Here is a 15,021-nt window from a genome sequence, read left to right as displayed (position 1 = left end):
GAAATATTAAAAGCAGCAAGTTTCCTTTTTGTGGGTTGACAAGGTTACTAGAAACAAATGGAAGATGATATAATCCAGGCCCTTTACAAATTTTTTGAATAAAGTAGAACTATTATGCAATATTAAACTTCAACCATTAAACTTTCAATCATCAAATTATAACGTTAAGACTTTTTCCCTAAGAAGCAATTCTTCTTAGAAGAATGGAATAGTTACAGTCTGAACTACTGTCCTTATGTTTTTTTACCACTTAATCATTGTAAACAGATTATTTACATATAGTCCAAGATCAGGAAAGCAACAATTCTACTCCATGTATAAACAATCACAATGAAGAAATATGCCAACAAAATCTTTAGATTCTTTTTTTAAAAAAATGTTTTATTAAATTTCCAACATATAAAACACAAAATACAAATACACAATACAAAAAACACAACAACAAAAAACCACAGCAAAAATTTAACACTAATGACAGCTTTTCCATATCAGTATCTCTCATAACAAACATATTTACAAAGATTTTAATTCTATATATCTCTATCTTAAATTACTTTCTTATTTAAATTATAGTAACATCTATTCACAATTCAGTTTCATAGCCTATGTTTCTTCAACAGTTTTACCATCTACATATTATATTTAACAAATTAGGTTTTACATTTACTCTCAAGCCAGGAATACCATCTGTTCCAAATTTGATAGTACTCTGTTCCTTCCCTCTCCTTCATTTCCATAGACACTATCCATTTCTTCACAGTCATATATATTTTTTATTATAATTTGGTCTGGAGGAATATCTTATTGTTTCCAGTTTTTTGCTAGGACAATTCTACTTGCAGTTAATATATATAATGTTATATATTGTAATTTTTTCTCCACTTTCCATTCAAAAATGCCTAAAAGGAATAGCTCCAGCTTCATCTCTATCCTCTGTTCAGTTATCTCTTCCAGCCATTTTCTTATCTTACACCATTATTTTATAATCTTAGGGCAGGTCCACCACACGTGGTAGAATGTTCCTTGTTTATGACCACATCTCCAACATTCTGGGGACCTGTTCGAAGAACATCTTGGCCAATCTCGCTGGTACAAAATGCCATTGATAAAACATTTTGTAAAGGTTCTCCTTATATGCAACTGACATCATTAGTTTGTAGTTTCTCTCCCATAATTTATCCCATTGATCTAATTCAATATTGTGTCCAAAGTTTCTCGCCCAACTAATCATTGTCTCTTTCACAGTTTCTTCTTCCATTTTAAATTTTAACAAAAAATTGTATGTTTTAGTAATCATTCTTTCCCCTGTTCCTAATAGTGTCTTATCACGTTCCAATTGTTCTCTATAGATCCGTATTGTTCCCAGTCTTTTTTATATTTTGTTCTAATTTGCAGGTATGGCCACCAGTCAATTTTTATCCCCTGGTTTTTTAAATCCTGCTCTGATTTTAAATTTCCAAATTCATCTAATAGTTCCAAGTACCTTACTACTTTGTTTATGTCTAATACGTTGGGGTAAATTATGGCTTCCATTGTTGATATCCAAACTGGAACTTTCATATAATGATTTTTCCTTATGTTATCCCAAATACTTATCAAAGCATTTCGCACTAGATGTCTCTGGAAATATGTATGGGTTTTGTTTTCTTCCTTCCCATAGGAATGCATGCCATCCTAATTGAAGGTCGTGGCCTTCCAATGTTAATACCCTCTTTTTTCTTAATTCTTAAATCTTTAGATTCTAAGCATTCTATACCAAACCATAATGCTACATTACAGTATGTTTTAACTTCCAATGAATACATATTCATCTCAAATAACTCCCTATTTAGGATGGAAGAGGACTTCCAGAAACGATCAGATTCTCATCTTCAAGGCATTTTCCTTTATTATTAAAAGTCCCTAAATTACAACAGAAATAATTAAGATTGATGTCCCAGTTACTGTCATTCATCCTAGAAAGAGGTAACCGGGGTGAAATTAAAAAAAATCCCCTACCGGTTCTGTGGGTGTGGCTTGTTGGGAGGTCATGTGACTGGGTGGGCGTGGCCAACTTGACATCACTCACATCGAGGGGCTCCTCACCGGCCCCTCCCCTTCCAGCCACTCCTTGTTGCGAATGGCACGAAAATAGGGATGGGAATATTCCTGCCTACCATCCTTCCCTCAGTCTGTGCTGAGATTGAGGAATGGATGACAGGCAGGAAAATCCCCTTCCCCATTTTCCTGCCTTTCACAAAAACGGCTCCATTCCATCTGCACCCCCCACCCCGGTCCCTCTTCCTCCTGGGGACTACCTTAAAAGGGACAGGCTGCAGCAGCTCCATTGTGAATGGAGGGAGAAAAGTTAGCATTCTCTCTGCTGCATTTAACATTGAATTCTGTGGCAGAGAGAATGCTAACTTTTCTCCCTCCATTCAGAATGGAGCTGCTGCTCCCTTTATGGTTCCCTCCTGGCCCCCTCCCTCCTGGGGACTACCTTAAAGGGACAGGCTGCAGCAGCTCCGTTCTGAATGGAGGAAGAAAAGTTAGCATTCTCTCTGCTGCATTTAACATTGAATTCTGTGGAATATTGAGCAAAAGAGGTGAACAGCAACCAGCCGGGTGTGGGTGGGGCCAAGGAGGGGAATTGCTACCGGTTCGGCAAACTGATGCCCATAATCCCTAGCGGTTCGCCCAAACAAGTCTGAACCAGTAGGATTTCACCCCGGAGGTAACTGACTACAATTATTCTAATGAAACACACTACATTTATGTGTGTCTGCACATAAATGTGAGTGCTTAATCAACACTATCTCCCACAAATCTTGAAAGAACTTTCAGATATTAAAAACTGCTGAATTCTGGTAACTTCCCAAGTTAAGATGACAGGTTTTGCATGACAGATTAACCCCGGCTGGTAGAACTGAACACACATGCCACCTTCTTGTTCCAAACCTTTATAGCTCCTTCATCTTGGTGGTCATCATTTTTATGGTTAAATGGATGAGAAGCAGATGCTACCTTGGGTGAACCTGAAGTGGAATTTAATATTATAGTTTACCTGTAGGTTTCAAATTCTGGAAAGTGCTAACTAGAACAGGTGAGAATTCTGTATTTGCCATGCAAGAGTCTCTGATCATGTTTAAGGCACCACATAGAAAGGATTAAAGTTTAATCAAGCAGATAGGTTTAATATGACAGGTAGGCTCTCTATCAAAGCCCTCCTGATAAAAGACAGGATATAAACATCTGGTGAAAAAGTCTCAGTATCACAGAGACTACCTTAATTAACTTACAGTAATCAGTAAATCAGCAGCTAAGGTTCTTTTCCAAATGAGGTGAGGTAAATATTGGGCAGAGAGATGACTGCTTTAACAATAGAGCTGTATTATTAAACTTTCTTCCCAGGAAAGAAGAAAGTCTTTTTGCCAAGAGGGCAAAGCACTTTCTTTATTTCCAAATGCTTTTAAAATTATTAAGCTATTTTGTCTTTATAAACTATTTACAAACTAGATAATTGATGTTGAAGTAGTTTCTTATTATTATTTTTGTCTTAATACTACTTTATGAACTACTACGGTATAAGGCAATATAAATAAACAAAATGAACCCTTTATTGAGTGGAAGGTTCCTTGGGATAGATGTGTATGTTAGATAGACTGCACATTGTTGCCTCTAGGTGAAGCACTTTTTGTTTGTTTGTTTACATTTATATCCCGCCCTTCTCCGAAGACTCAGGGCGGCTTACACTATGTTAGCAATAGTCTTCATTCTATTTGTATATTTATATACAAAGTCAACTTATTGCCCCCAACAATCTGGGTCCTCATTTTACCCACCTTATAAAGGATGGAAGGCTGAGTCAACCTTGGGCCTGGTGGGACTAGAACCTGCAGTAATTGCAGGCTGCTGCTGTTAATAACAGACTGCATTAGCAGCCTGAGCCACAGAGGCACTGTTCCCTCTTTGTTTTCTATATTCTATTTTTATTCTGCCTAGAGTCATTTGGACTTGGGGAATCTTTCAAATGTGATTTATAAAAGCATGGATATAGTGAGTTATTAATCATAGTGAATAGTTCAATTTAAAGATATTGATTCAATTTATGGCAGATGTGAAAAAGCAAAATTCTGTGCCGGGCCTTATTAGGAAAAAGGCTGAAAATAAAACTGCCTATATGTTAATCCCATTACGCAAACCTATGATATGTCTGTATCTGAAATACTATATACCATTCTGGTCATGTTTGAAAAAGAATTAGAAGAGAATTAAAAAAGAGAAGACAACAGAGAATACAAATGATGAGATGGCTCAGAAATTTTTTATGTGAAAAAAAAAACAGATAACTGGGAACTCTACTTAAAAAAAACCAAGGAAAATGCAGGGAAACGTGATAGACCCATGGAGAGAACATATAAAATTATGTACAATTTGGAGGGAGAAGAATAGGGTTACTTCCTGTCTCAAAATATTAAGGGGGGGGGTCATCGAAACAAGCCAGTTGGCAGAAGACTGAGAACAAACAAACAAAAAGCATAATTATGGAATTTTTTTTACCACAAAATAATTTTGAAAAGGGAATGGATAAAGATGATATGTATACCACATGCTATTATTCTTGAGATTTATGTTAGTTAAGGGTTAAGAACAATATGGAGTGTCCAAATATCAGCTGCAGTACAGCTCTTTAAGGAGTGGAATATATCTCCACATTGTTTGAAAACACCCTAGGGATACTTGGTTGGCCAGTGTGAGAAACAAAATGCTGGACACAAGATGCTTCTAGCTTGATCCAACACATGGGTAATCTTATATTAGAGAGGAACATCATAACTAACGATGTCACTAAATAAATATCTGACTAGTTCATCTATTTGAATAATTAACATATGTGTAAAAGAGTTGGCATGTTTAAAAGAACACTTTGCCCTTGCCCCTCCAAATTCTGCTACCATTTGTATTACAGTTTTGGACATCATTCTTGGTTCAAATGTTAATATATGAACTGTTGCGTTAGTCTCTGAGTTTAATATAACAGTAAACGAATCATACATCTTTTGGGTTCTTTGAATGAGGAAATAGGATACAACCCCTGTCTTTACAGATGGCTGCTATGAAATGATAAGAATTCATCAATTCATCAGTACCAGAATTAATTTAACCTAAAAATATGGCTTGCACTTAGAAAAAATGTGCAAGAACTTCCGTAATTTGTTTAGGAATAGGCTGGTGGCATTTCAATTTTTATTGTTTAACTTTAGATGTAAGCTGCTCCAAAGATCACTCCTGAAAGAATATAAATATTTTAAAGAAATAAAAGTATAGAATAAAATAAAATAGCAAATCAGCTGTCTAACAAATATAATACACCTCTAAATAAAACATATATTAGCTAATATATTAGCCAAAGAACACAGATTCTTCTTTTCACTCAGATCCATATGTACCCAAAAGTCAGAGCCAAATTACACAAGCACACTCTCACACACGCCTTAATGCATGTATGCTGTTGGAAGGTGTTTAGAGAATTATACAGAAAATACCAAAGCAGAACACAAGTAAATTAGTTGCCCTATTTTTTACAGGTATGCCAAAAAAAACCAAAAAAAAACAAAACCCAACCACAAAGATCATTTAAAAGTTAACCAAAATAACAATATAAATCATAATTAAATACCAATGTTCTTACCAATGTTATTTTGAAGCTTTGAAGAAGAGATGTAGTAAGCCTCGTGCCAATCTAATCTAGTGTTATCCAAGGAGGCAAATTCTGAAACCACAAAATATAAATCAGACATGTATTTCACAAGAGTTTTCAGACAATATTAAGCTGGAACAGAAAGTTCAGGTGAGCAAGTAACACTCAATTAATAAAAATAAGAACAGGGATAGGAGCTGTCCAATACAAAATGTACCTCTGACATGTTTTACTTATATACTCTACAGGTAGTTCTCGATTTATGGTCACAATGGACCAGAGACCAGAATTTTGGTTGAAAATCACTGCAGTTGTAAATCGATGAAGCACATGATTGGACCTGATTTTATGACTGTTTTTATAACGGTTGTAAATCAAGACACCATGGTCGTTAAGCAAATCATGCGATTATTATTGAACAATGTGATCGTTAACTGATTCTAGCATATCCAATCAATGTTTTTTGCCATTTTCTAGTGCCATTTTTAAAGTTGCCTATTGTGGTTATGTGACCTTGGGATGTGCAACTGGGTGTCAATGCAAGTTAGCTGCCAAACACCCAAAATACAATCATCTGGTCACGGAGGTGGTGATGGTGCAGGAGTTGTAACTTTGGAGACAGGTTATAAGTAACTTTTTTGAAGCCCACTGTAGCTTCAAATGGTCATTAAACAACTGGTCATAAGTCAAGGACTACCCATAAATAAAATTGCCATCAATTACATACATGAATTATGTGGTCAAAAGAAATCAGTACATTAAACTCTCTATACTTTAAATCAAGTCTTTATGAAAGCACACAGAAAGTTTCGTTTCCTTGGATTTTTAAAATGTAACAGCCCTCAACAGGCACACATATTAAATACCTTGTATATAAAATCTCAGTTCCAAATCAATTACCATTTGGGAATGCTTTCAAAATGTTTAAATTATTTTAAGGAAAAAGATCACAAACTCATCCAGTTTTTGTAACATCTAAATATTATTCTTCAGTCAAAACTTTGCAGTCTAGAAGTGTGTCTTCTCAAGCACACCATTATGTAAGCATATATACATTTACAAGCAATTTAGACATTCCCACTGACCCAACAAAGTGAACTATACATTTAATAAATAAAATAAATACTGTATAACATTAAAAGCTAAAGCATTATTTATATTGTAGAAACTTCTTTATTTTTTTCCCAAATTCCTTTATTCCTACAAGACTATTTTTAACTAAAATTTAAAGCTGATAAGGACTGGCAGAAAGTAACTGATAGTGAGATAGTTAGACAAAAATGTAAGTTTATAGAGATTACTAATGGGAAAGGTTCAGATTTTTTTTAAAGAAACAATATAATTAGAATAGAAAATGGATCCCATCATTTACAGATTGATTTTTTAAAAAATCAATTCCTCAAATCACCAGACTCAATTAAGTAACTTAGGATAAGACATAATTGCCATAATTATGGGTTTGTTTGTTTTGCTTACAGTTAATATGGCACAACCTAAGTTACTCCTTGCTATTTGCCTCCCTATTAGGTTCCCGATGTCATTGTACTTGGCGTTGTATTCATCCAAAATCGATCCCAAAACTTTCGAGATGCTTAATTTACAAACCAAATTTATATTTCAAATCATGGTGCATGTAAAAAAGTCATTTCAGAAAACTATGTATCAAAGTAAATTTAACACTTTAGCAGCCTTTGCCCTGTCTTATCAGGTTGGACTTTTGTTCTGGTTTATCTTGCCATTTATATTCCTTAGAATCCAAACAAACAATTCCATTTTCCATTCCTAAAAGTGCAGAAAGTTCCTGACTTAATGAACGGCCTGTTCACTGAGACTACAAGAAGTGCTCATAAAATGGGGAAATGCAAATAATTAAAATGTTTTCTCAATAAAGCAAATAAGTAGGTGCCCAAATTATACACATATATTTCACATCTGAGTACAGGTAGTCCTCAAATTACAACCACAATTGAGACTAGAATTTCCATGGTTAAGCAGGGCAGTTGTTAAGTGAGTCACACCCAGTTTTATGACTGTTTTTGCCATGGTTGTTAAGCGAATCAGTTGCAGTTGTTAAGATAATACCACGGTTGTTAAGTGAATCTGCTTCCGCTTGGAAGTCTGCTGGGAAGGTCATGGATGGCAATCACACGATCCCAGGAGGCTGCACTCATCATAAACAAATGCCTATCTGTAAACCGCAAAAAATTTGATCATGTGGCCACAGGGATGGTTTGACAGTTGTGAGTACCAGTTGTACGTCACTTTTTTCAGTGCTCTTGTAACTTCAAATGAACACTAAATATATGGTAGTAAGTTGAGGAATACTTGTATACACACTGCGTTACCATACTCGACTATAGATTTATCTAACTACCGGTAACTGAACTGAAAAGGACTAACCTGGACCAAGCTGGCTTTTTTCTTTTTTCAAGTAGCTTACAGTACTTGAAAAGATTACTAGACATTGGCCTTGTCTTTACATTATACAGGTAGTCCTTGGCTTACAACAGTTCATTTAATGACCATTCAAAGTTAAAACATCACTGAAAAAAAGTGACTTACGACCATTTTTCACACATTGTAGCATCCCCATTTACATTCGGATGCTTGACAATTGACTCACATTTATGATGGTTGCTTCTCTGCAATTTCTGAAACGAGATTTACTTAACAATGGTGTAATTAATTTAACAGCTGCAGTGATTCATTTAACAAATGTGGCAAGAAAAGTCATAAAATGGGGCAAAACTCACTTAACAAATTTCTCACTTAACAACATAAGTTTTGGGCTCAATTATGGTCATAATTTGAGGACTCCCTGTATTTATATACAAAATGAGTGTAACATCATAATAAGGACAAACGGGAGATACATAGCACTGACATAATTGTGTGCACACTAACAGAATTAGAAATTAATTGCCCATTAAGTCATGCTGTAGATTGTCAAAGCAACGAAGACCCAAACCCCAATAGTAAATAGACTGACTACAAATATAATAAATTACAGAGACAGCAAGATTTAATTCTCAATAAGACAAAAGTGGAAATTCTTTAAAATTCTCTTTTTGCAATTGGATGGGTTCCAATAAGTTCCAATAAGTACTATTGTTTCAAAGGAATTACAAAAACAAGGTTAAAGTCTCACAAATTTGGTTGAATTTTAAAACCTTTAAAACTTTAAAAAACAAAATTTGGAATGTTTGCTGGCCTTATTCTAAATTGCTGGTGAAATATGATTCAGAACTGGAACGAATTATAGAATGTATTGAGTAAACGGATGAAGAATTTAGAGAGGATCAGAGACAGGCAAAACTAGAAAACAAAAAAATTCTAAATCGACAAAGTTAAATGCTATATTATATGCTGGTTATGATCTATACTGATTTAGAAAAAGTAGAAAATTCCAAAGTGCCAATATAAGTTTTTAAAAGTGTGACTGTTGGTGATTTTTATTTCCCTGAAGTTCAAATCCAGACACTAAGTACATACATGTTAAAATTTAGTGATGATCCCATATGCTCTGTGGGCAGTAACTTCCCAGAAGTTTGAAGAGTTTCCAAAATAACTTTGAACTTGGAGAAATATCTCTCAGAAATAAAACAAATTAATGCTATAACAACTTATCCTTTAAAGGAAGATGAGTCACTACCCAATATTTAGTGTGGGAGGACAGCATGACACAGAATAAGGCAAGTCTTAAAACAACTCTAAAAGCTCATTTCTATAAAACCTAAATAAATTATCAGATTTTGACAGAATACAGGTACTCCTTGAGTTATGACCACAATTGAGCCCAACATATCTGTTGGCAGTTAAGTGAGTTTTGCCCCATTTCATGATCTCTTTTGACTGAGTTGTTAAGTGAATCACTGCAGTTGTTAAGTAAATCATGGAGTAATTAAGCAAATCTGGCTTCCCACATTGACTTTGTCAGAAGCTGGCTGGGAAGATTACAAATGGTAATCACATTTGACTCCGGGACAGTGCAACTGCCATAAGTACATGCCAGTTGTCAAGCAACCAAATTTTGATCATGTGACCATGGAGGAGAGGGGAGAGGGAGGGGGGAGAGAGAGAGAGAGAGAGATTCAACACTGATTAATCCATCCCTTCTTTGGCTCATTTCTACTTCATTCAACTTGATTTTATCTTTCTTTGACATGTTTAATTCTCATATAATAAAGTGGCCAGAAAGACAATCTCCTTTCAGCCATTTTTGCTTCCTTGCCTCATGTTTTACTTCTTTTCTTTTCAATTTGATATACCTTGCAATACTTTTCACCAGTCAAACCCAAGGTGGCGCAGTGCTTAGAATGCAGTATTGCAGGCTAACTGTCCGTTCCACTGCCAGGAGTTCAATTCCCTTAATCCTGACTGGCCAAAGGTTGACTCAGCCTTCCATCTTTCTGAGGTTGGTAAAATGAGGACCAGATTGTAGGGGACAATACGCTGACTCTGTAAACCGCTTAGAGAGGGCTGTCAAGCACTGTGAATAGGAATGTAAATCTAAGTGCTAGAGCTACCTTGATCTTTTGATATATTCAGTTTCACATCCATACTAATTGCATTATATACTTTATTCAATATTCACTTTCAAATTATTCTATATCACCTACATTTATTCACAAATACATTTCCAAGCACCACAAGTATCACAAGCATTCCTTATGCATTTATCCATGATTTCATGACAACACATACTATCACACACTCGTCTTACTTCCGCTCAGTGTTGAAGCATTCATTAAGCGTTTCATTTATTCTCAGCAATGTTTTTTTTTTAACGAAGTGGCTGGCCAATTAAAACTATGCACTGTGCTATTCTTGAACAGAAATTAGAGCTGGGCTTTGGCCTTCCTGCTGAGACTTTTAACAAGTAGAGCAAAGTACATTTTTTGTTTTTTTTTAAAAAGAATCGAGGTCCAAAGTATTTGACTAAAATATGGGTGGCTTTTTATCTTCTTTTATATGGAGCATCTGCCAAACTTTCCTTGGAAGTGCAACGAAAGAGGGGAGAATTACAAAACTAAATGATAATATACAAGGGAGAGGCATTTCTTGGAAAAAGAGAACTGTTGTGTATGAACATATCTTGGCATATGCATAAAAGGTTTATTAAAATTTGGCCAATAAATTAACTAATACTGCCTGTTGAATTTTTAAAGACCTAATTATCATTTCCAACATAGAGAATGACATACAAAAAGTGACGTGCAAAATACTTAAGTTTGCTTATCCACAGGAGTACTCTATGGGGAAATTTTAAATACGAACAGAACTGGAAAGATCTAAGGCCAACCAAGAAATTAATAGGAGAGTGATAATTTGACTTTCACTAGTTTTAACTAGTTTTCAGAACTTTTTATTAGATAGCCACAAAAAAAAAGTATGAACAAATGATGAAAACATGTTTGCAAGCAAACAACCAAGTTCAGGGAGCACTAAGACCTCTGCAACTGAGGTATTAATTAGAGGAATTAATCAATGAGCTATTTGATTAATTAGAGGACTTAATCAAATAGCTAAAAAAACCCATCCCATTAACCAAGTTCAGAGCACAAACCAGGTTTGCTTCAAGCAAAAAAATATGAAGAGAAAAAATATGAGGAAATATAGCATTTAGGAAAGCTTTATAGTGCCTCTCACTTTCTAAATGTCTGCAGCCTTTGCAGTATTGTTAGCTGGCAAAAAAATGGGGGGGGGGCGGACTGGACTAATATGAGAATGGTTAAAAGAAAAACTTCAGATTCTTTTGCAAACTTGCATCAAGAGACTCCACTTGTTGAGCAAGAGTGAGTTTTGGTATAGTTCTCCCATACCATGTATATCAAGGTGATATACAACCACAGAATCAATCCTAATTATCATGAAGAGTGATTGTTTATGATAATTAATAAACCAGGAGAATAAACCGGAAGAGAACTGAATGAAATAAAGAATGACTAGGGGAAAAGCCAGGTAAGGAGTATTAATGAAATGCTGTTCACATTGTGTGTGATGTCAATTATACCAGTGCTTCAAACCCATTGTTTAATCTGAAACAGGATTAATCAAAGTTCAACTCTGAAATATACGATGCAATATAAAATTAATCTAAATTGGAAAAATCTAGACTTGAATTTTACCTTCAGCTATAAAGTTTACTGAGCTAAATGATCCTGAGTCAACAAATTGCTACCAATCTAGCCTGAGGATGTAGTTCCATGATATATGGTATTTTGAACTTATTTAAAGGAGCAGGAAAAGAAAGGAAAAAGAGCAATTACAGAAAGCTCCACAAGTCTATGAGTCAGGGTGAGGTATTTTTTAATCTCATTTTAAATCATTTACACTGCTTTTAAAAATTATGTATTACTCAAATCTTTAATCCCCCCCATAAGATTATAGGACCAGAGTTGGAATGTAGACCATGTCACCCATCAAGTCTAACCTTCTGCTGGGGATAGAAATCCAAATTACTGGCCATCTTGCTTCTAGTTCAATATTTCCAGTAATAAGAGCACCACATTTTATACTTCAGTAACATTTAAAATGTATATTGCACTAAATAAACGATAATTCAAGTTACTTTTCTTTGCAGTTCAGTTTTCTAAAAATCAGTAAATGAAATCTTTAGTTTTTGATTCTTTAGAAAGAGACAGCCAGCCAGCCATTTTCAAAAGGCTGAAGGAAACAAGGCAGGATAATTAAAAAATTATCATCTCTACTTTTAATTCAGTTCTGGTTCTTTAAGCTGGCAGACTGTTTTTTGAAGGGGGGATTCAGTCTAGGTGTCTTGTTTACACTTTAGATGCACTAGAGAGTACAGCAGGATAGGATCAGTACACATGATAAAAGCCAGATTCCTGACCTCTCATATGTCAAAAGGATATTTCTCCTTTTTGACCCCTCAGGCTTATCTGCTGGTGGCAGCAATCAACTATGTCTGTGACTAGGAACTGTCTAAATTCCTCACAATGCTCTGAATTGATGTGACACTGGGGATATTTAGAAATTATCCAAGAATATTTTGGGGAGGGACCAGGACAAGCACCAGCAATTAACTCTAGCAAGGTGGTGGCAATCACACAAAATGTCACGTTATTCTCAGGCTATTTCCTTTGGTGTCCTTTACATATGTTCTGGCATCATTGGGCTATCTCTGAGTTGCTGCTACAAAGCCTGTCCTCATTCTTCTGCACTGTGCCATAAGCCTTTTCCTTCTTCCACGTAAGCACAGCGCAGATACTTTTTTTTTTCTTCCATGCCGTCATAACTTTTTTGGGTGAGGGTACCTTTGAGTTGGTTATTGACTTCTGGTGACTGCTTGGACAAATCCTTGCAGTTTTCTTGGCAACATTTTTCGGAACACCCTTGCCTGCTTCCTCGGGCTGAGAGAGTAACTAGTCCAAGGTCACCCAGCTGGCTTCCAGGTCTAAAGCAAGATTAGAACTCACAACCTCCAAGTTTCTAGCCTGGTGCCTTGATGCCCACACCACACTAGCTCTATGATCACAACATTACCTTCATCTTAGCCCTGTTCAGATATAGGCTTAGATTATCTGTAACTGTATAAGGGTCAAAAAAAAGTTTCTTTTCATGTTCAGCACCATCCAAAGTCATCCATAAGGTTGTAAAATTTATTTAGGCTTTGTTACCCATTACCTTAGAAGTCAATCAGGTGACTATAGTGGCTGGGAAGAGAAACAATAGAGGTAGGGCAGACATTGACAACTGGGTAATAATAAATTTATCACTATAGCTGTAAAAACCGGCTGGGTGACTTTGGGCCAGTCACTCTCTCTCAGCTCAACTTCACAGGGCTGTTGTGGGGAAAATAGGAGGAAGGCATAGGATATGTTTGCCACCTTCAGTTATTTTTAAAAAATAATAAAGGCAGGTTATAAACAAAGAAATAAAAATAGTGTTCTGCCAAGTCTAGGATGGACAAAGAACCCATCTCAGCAAACAAGGAGAAGGCATACAAATGACTCATGAGAAACAGCCTTATTTCTGATCCATATATAAGAGAAAGATATTTAAACATGTTCAATACCATGACCCAATCAACTATAACAAGCCAAAGCAATATTACTGTCCAGAAAACATCTAACTGTACACAGTAAATAGTGAAAACTAGATCCTGGAATCTAAAAATTTCAGTTTCTTAAAAATGTTTAACAATGCTTATGGTTCCTCGATGGCCTTCAGGTAAAGAGTAACTCCTCACATCCTACTTGCCCTTTTTTGAGTAAGTCACATACAAACACAATGAACTTTATGTCACTACCACACAGTTCCACTTAGGGAATATTAACTCCCTGTTCTAAAATTATACTTCCCTCTTCTCTTCTGAAGAAGCTGCAACTTTTCTTTTTTCGGCATTGGTTAAGGTAGACAAGATTGAGGAAAAAACCCTTTCAGGGACCAGAGGAAGCAAAGCCTCCTTAGATGGGAGAACATAAAAAAAAATCCCCTCCTGTCGTCCTTTCCCCCACCTTTTTTTTTAACCAATTGTTTTCCTTAGAAAATGAAAGCAATGAAAAAGACATTCACACCAAGTAATTGTAATATTACATTGTTTAGCGAGGGAGGGGGAGGGGAACATATGGTAGTGATAATGGAGCAGGGCCTAGAAATGATTTTTTTAAAAAAAAGCCTTTAACAGCCTCACATCTTTTATTTCTCATTTCTTTTTTTCTCCCTTCCTCCAAGTCCATTTCAGACACCCTTTTTTCTTGTAATGGAGGGTGCGGGAGGAAGATTCCCACATTTCCTTTCCCCAACCACACGCGCGACCTTTTTTTATTATTATTACTATTATTATTACTATTATTATTATTATTATTCTACTTCGATCGCTTCAGGATAGGAATCATAACTCAAGCCCTGTGAAAAGCCAGCCTCCCTATATATACCGCCATCCGCGTACCCGTCACGCGTTCACAAAACCGATAAACTCGCGGGCTCTCCCTTCGCGCGCGCGCGCACACACACACGCGCGCGCGCCTCCACTCCACCTCACGCCAAGCGCTCTCCCCCCTGCGAGAACAACGGAGGACCCTCTCGCTTAGCCCAGTACCTCAGTTCCCCGTCCCGGTTCTCCGAACCAACCGTCACCTCCCGCCACCCCATCCCGTACCCCGCCTATTAACTGGAAACCACCGTCTACTCGACTCCGCCCCGCCGCCGCCTCCTCTGCTAATTGCCCTCAACGCGTCCAATAAGAGGCCGGCGCTCCTCTCTGCCCCACCAATAGATTTTAGCGGTACCTGGTTCTAACCCCGCCTCTTCATGGCTCTCTTCCCTCGCCTCCCAGGGATGGCTCGTCGCGCTCCGCCCGCTCCACGCCTGCATGT

General features: G+C 36.5%; 1 protein-coding gene across 3 annotated transcripts in view; it reads right to left on the bottom strand.

Annotated features, from left to right (window-relative positions):
- The window catches only part of VDR (vitamin D receptor), a 101,322-nt gene extending 86,527 nt beyond the window's left edge, over positions 1–14,795 (bottom strand). The window contains exons 1-2 of one of the 3 annotated variants that reach the window (XM_058166671.1): positions 14,745–14,795; positions 5,672–5,752 (exon numbers count right to left, since the gene is read on the bottom strand). The gene's annotated coding sequence lies outside the window, so the exon portion shown is untranslated. Of the gene's footprint in view, positions 1–5,671; positions 5,753–14,744 lie in introns of those variants that run through there. The other 2 variants (XM_058166670.1, XM_058166674.1) reach the window with 2 other exon arrangements.
- Between the last annotated feature and the right edge of the window lie 226 nt (positions 14,796–15,021).

This window comes from Ahaetulla prasina, chromosome 2 (assembly GCF_028640845.1).
Source record: "Ahaetulla prasina isolate Xishuangbanna chromosome 2, ASM2864084v1, whole genome shotgun sequence".
NCBI lineage: Eukaryota > Metazoa > Chordata > Lepidosauria > Squamata > Colubridae > Ahaetulla > Ahaetulla prasina.
The sequence above is the reverse complement of the archived record's forward strand: the minus strand, read 5'-3'. Positions and strand labels throughout refer to the sequence as shown.